We start from the raw sequence: 13577 nt of genomic DNA, 5'->3' as shown, positions 1-13577 counted from the left end.
CCAGGACAGTAGAGACCAAGATGAATGTAGTCTACTCTAGACCCCAGGACAGTAGAGAACCAAGGATGATGTAACTCCAGACGCCCAGGACAGTCGAGATCAACAGGATGTGGTTTACTCCAGACCCCAGGACAGTAGAGACCAAGATGAATGTAGCTACTCCAGACCCCAGAGACAAGTCGAGATCAACAGGAATGTGGTTTACTCCAGACCCGAGGAGCAGTAGAGACCAAGGATAAGATGTAGCTATCCAGACCCAGGACAGTAGGATCAACAGGAATGTGGTTTACTCCAGACCAGGACAGTAGAGAGTATATGGTTGTTGCTTTCTCACCTCCATTTTTCTCTCCCTGCAGGAAAGTTCATCCGGATCAACTTTGATGTCACGGATACTCGTCGGGGCAACAGTGAACGTGTATCCTTCCAAACAGCTAGCTTAAATGTTCCATGCAAGCTATGATATTAATCATTTACATAAACGACACAGATTGTGGGGATTGTTGTATTATGCAATTAGATTCCAGCGGGGCCGCAAATCTACTCTAGTGGGTTAATATCTTTCTTTACTGTATAAGGCTGCCCTTCCTTGATGTGATGGGACAGCTTATTGGAAGAAACGAGAGCTGTTCGCCAAGCAAAGACGAGCAGACACCTTCCACATCTTCACCAGCTGCTGTGTGGGGCGGAAGAACATCTAAGGTGTAAGTAGTCTGCTATGTTCATCAGCATAACTTCAACGACCGCGGACCCATATGGCCTCTGAAAGAATAGTCACCTCTCTGACATGCAGAACATTGTTTCTCTAGCCGTTGGCCTGAGGTGTCTTGAAACCCACTCAGACTCAGTGTCGTTCACTACCTAGTATCACAAACATCACCTGTCAGTGGGCTGACTGTCAAAAATGCATGTTTGCCTTTTGTCCTTTGTGACCTCGGACCAGCTATCTCGACTAGAGGTACGACCGATATTGATTTTTCAACGCGAATACGGTATTAGATGGACAAAAAAGAGTCTGAACAGATTAAATCGACGTCGCGATTAAATTTTTTTTTTAAATAATATGTATATCTATAATATGATCACCACACACACACATTTTTGTAATAATGACAATCCAACATACTAGATGAACAAGAACACTTTTATTTTAACTTAATATAATACATAAATAAAATCAATTTAGTCTCTAATCAATGAGAACATATGTTAAAACGAACCACCAGCTTCATGGGTCTTCAATATTCCCAGTTAAGAAGTTTGGGTTGTAGTGCAGAAAGCAGCTGCTCTGCATGGTCCCCTGTCAGTCTGCTCCTCCGCAGAACACAGACCTTATTTGAAGTAGATCAAGACATTCTCTATGGAAGACATGAACGAGGCAGAACGTTCTAGGCCGTCATTGGAAATAAGAGTGTGTTCTTAACTACTTGCATAGTTAAATAAAGATTAAATAAAGGTGTAAAAAAAAAAAAGAGAGAAAAAAAGAGAATCGGCGCCCAAAATACCGATTTCCAATTGTTATGAACTTGAAATCGGCCCCGTTTTAACGGTCACCTCTAATTCGACGTCATTTCCTTTTCCTCTGTTGTGTAGCGGACCTGCTCCTGGAGGGCTTCAACAGCTACCGCTTCCTGTCCAACGGCAACATTACCGTCCCTGGTCAGCAGGACAAAGACAACTTCCAGGAGACCATGGAGGCCATGCACATCATGAGCTTCTCCCACGACGAGATCCTGGGTACCACCATCCTCACTCACATCTGTCTGACTGACTGTCTGTCTGTCTGTCTCAACTTTTTAAAGCCCTTTTTACATCAACACTTTACAGCTTTACAGTAATTATTATAACTTTACATCCTCATAACAGTTCCATGTATTGCAACAAACACAGAGCAGTGGGTGCCGTTCATGGTAAGTTTATGATAACGTTCTCTGTGCTTGCAGCCATGCTGAAGGTGGTCTCCTCCGTGCTTCAGTTTGGGAACGTCGTCTTCAAGAAGGAGAGGAACTCAGACCAGGCCTCTATGCCTGAGAACACAGGTAGTTGGCAGTTGTCACATGTATTGATGTCAAGGAAGCTCCTCACATTCTCACGTTCAGACCATATCTTTCTCTTCCTCATCTTCCTCCTAGACCTGTGCTAACCAGCCCGAGTCAGACGTCAGAACTCTTAACGATTTAACCTTCCCATCTCTCCTGGCCCTGTCACCCACCTTCAAACAACATCATTATTCAGATTTACTCCCCTACTTTACTTKGAAGAAAGAACTAACGAAAACGTTGCCTCAACTGCGTGTGTTACTGCTGCATTCCTGGCATTTAAAGAGGAGAGGGTAGCAAGTGCGTGTAAATGCCGTGGCCCAGCCAGTTATTACCAAATGTGGAAAACAGATCTAGGACAGAAGCAGATGTGTTTAGCAGGCTCTGCGCTGGCAACTCTACCCCTGGAAATGATACACATGTATCATTCTTACCTCTCCAGAAGCTCCCGCTGTGACAAATATTTAAAATTCAATCATCTCCCCAGATCCAAAGACAAATATCATAAAAGGCGCTTTGACACGTCTTAAATCAAGTCTGTGTTGTTAACCCACGGGTGTTCTAAATAGCTGTGTGTTTAACTACCCCCTACCCTGAGCTCCAGTCCGGACCTGGGTTCAAATACTATTCTAAGTTATTTCAAATACTTAGGCTGTGGTTGGTTGAGCTTGCATTTTGCAATGGAACCATTACAAAAGTCCTAAAAGTGCAAACCCCATTCTCCTGACACTCCAGACAGACTAGAGCCAATGCTCAAAGTACTTGAAATATTTCAAATAGTATTTGGATCCAGGTCTGCTCCAGGCATACCTTAGAGTTACTGGACTGTCAGGGGGAGGCAGTCACTCCGTTCAGTTCTTAGTTATTATTCTTTACCATTAACGGTCAAATGTGAGCAACTTCTGGCAGAAGGGGGCGAATGTAATTCTTAGCTACCGACCATGTGGAGCTGTGGCCTGCTGCCAGTGGTATGTATTTTCTGGTGGTCTCAAGCGGTGGTGGAAAGTCTATATGGTTTTTACTGTTTTCCAACTCACTGGCGTTTATGGGAATTGGAGGATTATAGGGTTATCCATCGGGTCTATATAATATATATATAATCATATCCCAATAACATTTAACTCCTCAAATGTTGCTACTTCTTTCCCTGCTACTGCTTTAAGTCTATGTAAGGGATATTTGAGTATTGTAAAGTTATTTGTGTTGTCTGTAATCACATCTTGAGAACGAACGTTTAATGTTACTACTGGTTTCCCTTTTTTCACCCCTCTATCTCCCTCCTCCTCCTCCTCCTCCTCATCTCCTCTACCAGCGGCCCAGAAGTTGTGCCACCTGTTGGGGCTGAACGTGATGGAGTTCACGCGGGCCATCCTGTCTCCAAGGATCAAGGTGGGACGAGACTACGTCCAGAAGGCCCAGACCAAAGAACAGGTAAAACACACYCTACACCACAGAAGCTCTCCTTGCTTCACTCATCACCCCTCTATGGACTCACTGTACTGCTGACTCTGGATCAGGATAATGTTAGTACTGTGGGGTGTGGTTCCCGTCCACCTCTGTGTTAGATTTATAACAACAGAGAGGTCTAGCCGTGCGACCCCAAGGCTGAGAATGGCAGACTCACTTGCCAAGTCATACCAGAGAAAGACAATCTAATAAGGAATGCATATTTCTCTCGCTCTCTCTCTCTCTTTCTCCACCTCTCCCCCACCCCTGTCTCTCTTTTTCTCTCTCTCTAGGCTGACTTTGCAGTGGAGGCTCTGGCCAAGGCCACGTACGAGCGTCTGTTCCGCTGGCTGGTCCACCGCATCAACAAGGCCCTGGACCGTACCAAACGCCAGGGGGCCTCCTTCATCGGCATCCTGGACATCGCTGGCTTTGAGATCTTCCAGGTACTTAAATGCGTAGGCCTCCACAGGTACTTAAATACATGGCAAATAAGGCCTCCACAAGGTCTCTCCATCTCTTCCAGATACAGAGAAAACAGCTAGAGAAGAGAGAGGGGACTTGGTTTGGCTTAGTTCATCCTGTCTATGGAACTGGTCATCTGAATGGTCTAAGGACGTTTTTCGTGGGAAAATGATCTGATTGACATTTTTGGGAAACAGCTGATCATTTATCCTGTGGACCAATTGCACTTTGAACCCATTCCCTCCTCAAGGTCAATGATGGGAATCTCAGCACATTCTAAAAATGCCTCTTGGGTGTCATCCTCATTTAGTTTTATATCATTCACACCAAGGTCATTAGTTGATCTATGACTTGATAGACGATAGTTATCGTGCGAGGCTCGTTCAACAAGAGGCGAGTTCAGACATTGTTGACATGAACCTTGTCGTCGATAGAACACTCGATATCCCAAGATCACTAAATCTTGTGCTGAAATCCCAACATGTCTGTTTCCCTTCTGGTTTGTGGCAGCTAGTTTATTCCCCCACTAAGAGCTTTGGCTGCAGCGTTGTAATGTTGAGCCAAAAGAACAGGAAAATAAATCACGATCCCTGGGATCAATTTAGTCATAGCAAACAAAAATCAATCAGCTGCAGTTATTGTTTTGGCTTATTGGTTAAAAAGACAAAACCCACATAGTTCAGAACAAAGACTGTAAAATGCACTAGGTTACCGGTGCCAGWATGAGCTGAAGGCATCTCACAATCTTGGCTATGGAGAAGTGGTATTCATTGGTGTTTCATAAATGAAATAATGTAGTCTTGTTGATTTCACATATCTGAATCTCCTTACAAATCAATTTCCGCCTAGGGATGAATTAAGAAATGGTCCATCTTACTGCTTTCTTCACTTTTGAGACAAAGTTCCTTGAGTTTCTGAGTTCTGAAAAGATCAAATCAAMTTGTATGRCTTTCTCCTGTAGCTGAACTCGTTTGAGCAGCTGTGCATCAACTACACCAACGAGAAGCTGCAGCAGCTGTTCAACCACACCATGTTCGTCCTGGAGCAGGAGGAGTACCAGAGGGAGGGCATCGAGTGGAGCTTCATCGACTTCGGCCTGGACCTGCAGCCCTGCATCGACCTCATCGAGAGGCCGGTCAGTATCCGTTTAGTGAGTGTGTGTGTGTGTGTGTCCTCCTGTGGTGTTGTGCTGTTGTCAATACTTGGGTCATGTTCAATGAGCAGCTAACATTTTGAAACAGAGTGAATCAGTAAGGAACAAAGTTAACTAAAACAATTCGTTTTCCGTTGATTCACTTTTTTTCCTGGTGTGCTATTGAACACGGGCTTGTTGTGTGCTGTCATCCTGCAGGCGAACCCTCCTGGTGTGCTGGCTCTGTTGGATGAGGAGTGCTGGTTCCCCAAGGCCACGGACAAGACGTTCATCGACAAGCTGGTCCAGGAGCAGGGCACCCACTCCAAGTTCCAGAAGCCCAGACAGCTAAAGGACAAGGCTGACTTCTGCATCATCCACTACGCTGGCAAGGTACGGACCGGTGAGATTACACATAGGTGGTGGAGGATAGTTTAAGGGATAGTAAAAAAAAAAAGAAAAAAAAAAAAAGAAATGTAACCCAAAGATTGGTGTAAAAATCCAGAAAACTATTGAGAGTCAAAGATTAAACATGTACAATACACTGGGATGGATTATCGACCGATTTCCCCCCCCCTCTGAGGCAGTTTTTGGGGCTATTTTTATGTATCCATTTACAAGTTACTCTGGATTACGTCATCTGCACTACTTGTAGACCCCAGAGCCTTTGGCTTGTCGTGTTCTTGGAGGAACACCAGGTCCTTTCAAGCTGCAGGACTTACTTCTAGACCTTCCAGATCTTCTGATTTCTCCGAGGTTTTCCCCTGTAGTGGTCTTGGAGGCACACCAGGTGCTTTTGGAAAGCCACTGTTATAATGTGTCCTGAGGCATGTCTGTTCCATCACTAGCCCCTATTCTGTTCCCATCAACCTCTGGCTGCTGTATCACTCTAGATGCACAACTTCTCCTCTGTGGTATTCAAATTCCTCAGGAGTATCATCCTGGTTTTATGTATCAGATACGTGGGAGGAGGTTTGGCTAGTTTCTCTAGCGTCCAGTCAGTGTTGCGCAATAGAGACCCGGGCCCTTTCCCGTGCAGAGAGTCCTGCGGTACACCGTAACCACATCTGTTCTATATTATGCAGACGTCGTCTTTAAACAACACACTTTCCTGGAATGATTTGGAGTCTTATGTCATCTCTAGTGAAATGAATTTGGAACCTCAACAGTCATTTAGTTGTATATCACCACTCTCCGACAGTTCAATTCAATAAACTTTATTCATCCCGGAAGGGCTGTTATTGCTTATATCTCTCACGGCCTGGATGGTTCTGACCTTCTCCCGACCTCCCCAGGTGGACTACAAGGCAGATGAGTGGCTGATGAAGAACATGGACCCCCTGAATGACAACGTGGCCACGCTGCTCAACCAGTCCACTGACAAGTTTGTGTCCGAGCTCTGGAAAGATGGTAAGTTATGTCCCCTGTCCTGTCCACATGGTTAACAGAGAAGGGATGTGTTCGCACCGGCTTGATGATTAACAGTTATGATTACTTAGATTGGTTCATTCATCATCATTTAGGCCTATTTGTTTTAGGGATTGTCAATGTACAATGTCTGCTGCTTATTTAGCTAACATGGTACGAATAGTAATCAGTCGGACTTCAGCCTACTAACTAACCTCTGTTTATGTTTTCGCCTTTTTCTGTTTTTATTTTCTCTTCTGTCAGGTGTTTTTATCCCCCTGTCTCTCTGTATCGTAGAGATACAGAACAATGTCACTAGTCTTGATGAGCCTCCAGGTGAATGTTATGACTGTAGCTGTAGACGGTTCCATGCTTACCAGCGCAGCATGGCGTTGTCCATAGAGATAGATGACGTTTTATGTTATGACATTGCTGATGTAGATCCATGCTTAGCAGCGCAGCATGGCGTTGTCCATAGAGATAGATGACGTTTTATGTTATGACATGCTGATGTAGATCCATGGCTTAGCAGCGCAGCATGGCGTTGTCCATAGAGATAGATGACGTTTTATGTTATGACATGCTGATGTAGATCCATGGCTTAGCAGTGCAGCATGGCGTTGCTCATAGAGATAGATGACGTTTTATGTTATGACATGCTGATGTAGATCCATGGCTTAGCAGTGCAGCATGGTGAAGCCTACCTCCATACAGAGGCTCCCGTCGCTTCTAGGCTGCATGTCATTGTTGGTCGTCGTCTATGTCTCAGTACTAGTATAGTAGTCAATAGGCTAATGGATGGCAATACCTTTCAGTAATGCTCTACTCCTGCTAGCATAAGATACTGCCTACTTAGACTGAATTTGGTCTGAAAAGCCTGTATTATTGTTTTGTTCAATTCAAATTATTTAATGATTACACCATGAAGAAAATACAACATAACAATAATACGGGCTTTTCAGACCAATTTATTCCACTTCCCGGGGAGTAGTTATGGTATAGGTACCTAATCATTTGGTCACGGGACCTATTTTGTATTAGAACCAATACGGAAGTGTCTGCCAATTTACTACTTGAGAATACGGGAGACCTAATGTCTTATACAGACAGGTGTCACGCTTCATATATCCTTGTTGTTGACAACACACACAACCGAAATGATTCACAGATGTCTTCCTATTTCCACACAATCTGTCACGGTTCTCTGCACCAATACGGCATAAACCAAACATTCTCCTTATTGCTACTGCTTATACACACAAATCATGTTCAAAAAATATTTGAATATCTTTTTGCTTTTCTAACCGTGAATGAGGCTCTCCTCCAGAACTTATAGGCAACCTTCTATCACCATCCACGTTCCTCCTTTGTCCTTCTCCATGGACTACTTCTCTACAACCTACCGTACTTTATCCATACACACACACTCTACGGCCTCACGGCCACTGCGGCTGGGACTTTCGTCCCACTTAAGGATCCTGCAGGGAAACAACCCCACTAAGGACCTATCCTACACTGTAGTGTCACCCACGGAACGTGCAGAGAACTAGCTCCACTTGGGACCTATCCATACGGAACCTACCCTACACCATATATTTACGACTGGTCGTTAACACGATGGGACTACTGAATAAACTTAGGCTTTCTAGGTCCGTATCCTATAATTAGTTCAGCCTACGACTCTCATCTCCCCAAGATGTCAGAATGAGTGGTAACAGGTGTAGGAACTGTGCCTACCTTGTTTTTGGTGCCGGATCCTGTTTCACTGATTTAGACTCTTTAGTTTGACTGTAAATCGTGGTGAATCCTGCCGACAACGCCAACTGTTAGGTTCTGAACAAGCAGAGTAAAAACTCACGGACAACTAGAAAAAGCTCAAACCAAGTTTATTCACCCACTGGGTCATACAGCTGCAAAGACAAAGACATGTTTACACAAGCACATATATTTATTCCCTCCTACTAGGCGGAGTCAACTCTTTGCACATCTAGACAGCCAATACACCTCTGTTGCTAGTCACTAACTTAATTGGTTCCTCTCACTGGTGTAGTCATGGCCCTGCCTGATGCTGAAACCTTCATGGTCGTGGAAGTATGTGTGTGTGGGATAGGACTGTTCCTTCTCACTTCATCTGACCTGACCTCGGGCCGAATTCCTCGCTCCTGTCCTACCTTATCAGTGACTGAAACCAGACTGTTGCCCTTTGCCTCCCTCCTTAGGAGCAATGAGATTTAACAATAACATGTTTGACAGAATGTCAACTTTCTGCACTCCCTCAGTCAGTAACTTTCCATAAACTTAGTTCCTATCCACCCTCCATTGACCCCAACATATACATTCCTTGTACATGTACAGTAATCAAGAAGTTCTGGTAACATAAAGAAGTATATTTCAAGCTAGAATCCAACAATAGTGACAGAATCACACATTACTTCCCAATTTTTTTGTCTCCTCGGCTATAGAAGGTTGTAGCATAGAGACAAACCAAAGATATCCCATATGCATCGGAGTCACATCGTTCCCCTGCATTTTACAACTTGTTTCTAGCACAAACATTGTGTTATAGATCACTTTATATAATCAGGTAAAAAAAAAAAAATATATATATATATATATATATATTAAGCTAGCAAGGGGTAGGCCTATGCCATTTTCTTTAACAAAATCCACACTACCCTTGCATACCACCTCAAGTTGAGCCCTGGTTTTAACTTAATACACCAAGCTCTTCACTGACACTGAGATATTTAAGGAGTGTATGGTGACTGAAGGACTTGGCTGACAGTGTATGGATAGTAGACTATAGTTGAATCTGCCTAACAGGTAGGTCTACCTCTTATTTCTTGAATAGGAAGAAATCGTCTCCAACACAAAGCCCTCTTGTTGTTAGTAGCCTAAAGTCAAATTAAAATGAAGATCGTTTAAATGAATTAGTACTTGAATTAGCCTTCCAGCACCCATGCGCTGTCCATCTCCGTGGCTGCCGCTTCATCGTAATGTAAGCTATGTAAATTACTTGAATATGGCTTATTGTGAGGTCAGTAACTCTGATAAATAGCTTCATTATGGGCAACAAAACATCGTTTTTTTATTAAAATCAATTATAGCAGTAGCAAGCTTACCTCCGGTCCTCCTTCTCATCTTCACGCTATTCCTCTCAAACTGAATAGGACATCAGTAGGGCTAGTCCGCGCACACAAATATAGCATTTTTGGGACGAAGCCTTTGACTTGCCTCCTGAAGTGCCACCGTACACAGCACAACCATTGGTTAGGCTGCGCAAAAGACTTTAGGCCTACATCAACAAGAGCAGGGCAGGCCAGCCTATCAATTGCAGTGTGTAATTCAACACTCTCTCTCTCTCTCTACCGCACCTACTGTCTCGACCTCTGAATGCTCGGCTATGAAAAGCCAACTGACATTTACACCTGAGGTGCTGACCTGTTACATCCTCTACAGCACATATGTCAGAGTCAAGGCCCGCGGGCCACATCCGGCCCGCGAGAAGGTTTTTTACGGCCCCTGGGATGATCTTGATTTATTATTAGAACCGGCCCGCAGACCGCAGCAAGCCGGCAGCCCGCAGATCTTTTACACGCACCAATACTACATTTCCCACAATGCAACGGTGACGCACCGAGCAGTAGGCTGCTTCATTTCAATATTTATTGGCACAGCAGTCGTCAGCATCACAGTAAAATTAACTTTCAGATACCCATCAAAAATGGCAAAACGGAAGGTGGACACTGAGAACCGGGGGTTTCAAACAAGGTGGAGCGGTATTATGTTCACGGAGGTAGCTGGAAAACCTGTGTGTCTTCTGTGTGAGAAAGTGTGGCGGTACTGAAAGGTTAATCTGAGACGACATTATGAAACGAAACACGCGGACAAAAACAAGAATATGGACATGGAACAAAGGCTACAAAAGGCAGAGGAATTAAAACGAGGCCTCAAATCTCGACAGGCTCTGTTCAAAAAAGCCAAATCAAAAGGCCAGGCTGCTGTCAAGGCCAGTTTATTTGGCAGAGAGATCGCTAAATCAGCCCGGCCATTTACGGAGGGGGATTTCATCAAAACTGCATGATTAAAGTTTGTGACGAAGTTTGCCCAGAAAAAAGGCAACTCTTTTTTAAATGTGAGTCTGAGCAGAAACACCATTGCCGAGAGAGTAGACCAGTTGTCCATCAATCTAAAAGAGCAGCTTGTGAGAAAAGGGAAAAGATTTCATTGCATATTCCTTGGCTGTGGATGAGAGCACCGACATTTCTGACATTGCCCAGTTGTCAATTTTCATCCGCGGAGTGGACTCCAGCCTAAGCGTGACAGAGGAGTTTTTGGCTTTACGTCCTATGCATGGCACAACTACGGGGCATGATTTGTATGAAGAGGTGTCAAGATTGTAAATGAGATGGAGCTGCCTGGGAAAACTCGTGGGTTTGACAACCGACGGAGCACCTGCGATGTGTGGACACAGGAGCGGACTGGTGGCGAAGATACGGGAAAAGATGCAAGAGGAAAACGCGACAGGTGAGCTGACAGCTTATCATTGTATCATACACCAGGAAGCGTTGTGCGGTAAAGCCTTGAAAATGGAGCATGTAATGAGCATCATCACGCGCACAGTTAACTTTATCAGAGCCAAAGGTTTGAATCACCGCCAGTTCAAGGCATTTCTGACGGAGTTAGAAACGGACATGGTGATTTGCCTTATCACACAGAGGTGCGATGGCAAGCCAGCCAGTTAGGTTTTCAGTAGGTTCAATTAGGTTCACTAGACTATATGCGTCATTTAAAAATTTTCCATATTGAAACATTCGAACAGTCCGGCCCTCGGCTTGTAGCTAAATTTTTTATTTGGCCCTCCGTCCATTTGACTTTGACACCCCTGCTCTACAGCCACTATTATTATTATTATTATATGACCCTGCTGGTCATCTATGAACATTTGAACATCTTGAAGAACAATCTGGCCTTAATGGCAATGTGCTCTTATAATCTCCACCCGGCACAGCCAAAAGAGGACTGGCCTACCCCTCAGAGCCTTTCTAGGGAGTTTTTCCTAGCCATTGTGCTTCTACATCTACATTGCTTGCTGTTTGGGGTTTTAGGCTGGGTTTCTGTATAAGCACTTTGTGACATCTGCTGATGTAAAAAGGGCTTTATAAATCAATTTGATTGATTGATTGCGAGTGTAGCCTAGTTGTACACCATCCCAGCGATCAAAAACTTGAGAAGGAAGTACATTTTATGAGAAATATAATGTTGCTCTGTGCTTTTCCAAGAATGCTCTTCATATAGCCTAGGCATATAGTATAGTCTATGGATCATTTTATTGAGACTACAGTAGTGGCACTTGCTATTGCGCACCAAGCAGAGAATCAGGGATGAGGGGCAGCATTGGGCACACATCCAGATATAATAAGCAACTAATTCTCAAACACTGAGCAATACACTCTTAGAAAATAGGGTTATTCGGCTGTCCCCATAGAATATACCTTTTTGGTTCCAGGTAGAACCCTTTTAGGTTCCAGGTAGAACTATTTTGTGTTCCTTGTAGAACCCTCTGTATAAAGGGTTCTACATTGAACTCAAAAGGGTTCTGCATGGAACCAAAAAGGCTTCTTCAAAGGGTTCTCCTATGGGGACAGCCAAAGAACCCCTTTAGGTTCTAGATAGCAACTTTAATCTATGAGTGTATGACATTCCAAATGACATCAATTCCAAATGACATGACCCACCCCTGGACTAAATACAAAAATACTAAACCCTCCCCCTGACTGAAATTGAAAAAGCATGCCCCTCCCCCATTTTCCTCCGGGTAACAATAGTGTAAATTTCGACCGCTTCCTTACAGTATGGTGGAAAGGTTAAGAGCACTGGTTATTCACTATTTCGAACCAAAGCCTATTCTCCTTTCTGAAATCTGTATTTTTTATTAAGGGTTGTATTCCCTTTCCAAGGCATATATTTAAGCGTAAAGGGAATTAAAGAATTGAGGCTTGACTGAGGAAAGATTAATGGCATTCATTTCCCCCTTTTATTTTTTCAAAGTAGCAGAGAATTGGAACCACATGTAGTATTTGGCATTTCTCTTGGCCCGATTCTACAGTACTATAGACGTTGATACACAGCAGGTGTGACAGTGGTACAATATCTACAGACTGAATGCAAAAAGTCTGGAACTTTGTAGGACATTCCTGGAGTGCCTGAAACCCTAGGAGCCTAATAACACAGTTGGAGGTTTGATTTTGATAAATTACCTGTATGGACTCTTGGATAAACAATTGTTAATTCATCAGCATGCCTCGTATCAAAACTGTTTTATGCAACGTGTTGTAAATATGACGCTTGTCAACACACCAGCCCAGCAATAATGACACACCAAAATAAAACAAGGCATGTTGTGAATCTGAAGTTATGGATATGATGTGGCCCTGTGTGACTGACTGTCAGATTATGCTAATATGATGAAAAAAGCCAACGTGTACGAAAGGTCCCAGGCTGTGAAATCAATGCCTTTTGTTTCATACCAAAGAATAGGCCTTTCTTTTGTAGGTATCCTAAAAGGTTGTCACTTTGAATGACTGCTGAAAGGAGTAGTGTGAGAACATAGTGCTCAAGAAGACTAGCAACCATCCCTCCCCTCATCAGCTGTACCGAGCCTGAAGAACGTTTACGAATACAGACCCTGGAACCAAGCATGTATACTGTATAGCAGTGGTTCCCAACTCCAGTCCTCCAGTACCCCCAACAGCACACATCGTTGTTGTAGCCCCGGATAAAAYCYCCTGATTCAACTCATCGAGGGCTTGATGATTACTTGACATGTTGAATCAGTTGTGCTTGTCCGGGACTACAGTTTTAGGTGATCCTCTTGCCCTGTCCTTGCCCCACCCCCACAAATCCACAGAGGCTGCCAGTCATACCTAGAGGTCCTCATCTATCTACACCTGCAGCTGACACACATTTCTGCTGGCTGCTGCTACTCCCAGCATCCTGTCTGTCTGTCTGTCTGTCTGTCTGTCTGTCTGTCTGTCTGTCTGTCTGTCTGTCTGTCTGTCTGTCTGTCTGTCTGTCTGTCTGTCTGTCTG

General features: G+C 44.0%; 1 pseudogene; it reads left to right on the top strand.

Annotated features, from left to right (window-relative positions):
• The window catches only part of LOC111963223 (myosin-10-like), a 99450-nt pseudogene that overhangs the window by 64917 nt on the left and 20956 nt on the right, over positions 1-13577 (top strand).

This window comes from Salvelinus sp. IW2-2015, linkage group LG1 (assembly GCF_002910315.2).
Source record: "Salvelinus sp. IW2-2015 linkage group LG1, ASM291031v2, whole genome shotgun sequence".
NCBI classification, from domain to species: domain Eukaryota; kingdom Metazoa; phylum Chordata; class Actinopteri; order Salmoniformes; family Salmonidae; genus Salvelinus; species Salvelinus sp. IW2-2015.
The sequence above is the reverse complement of the archived record's forward strand: the minus strand, read 5'-3'. Positions and strand labels throughout refer to the sequence as shown.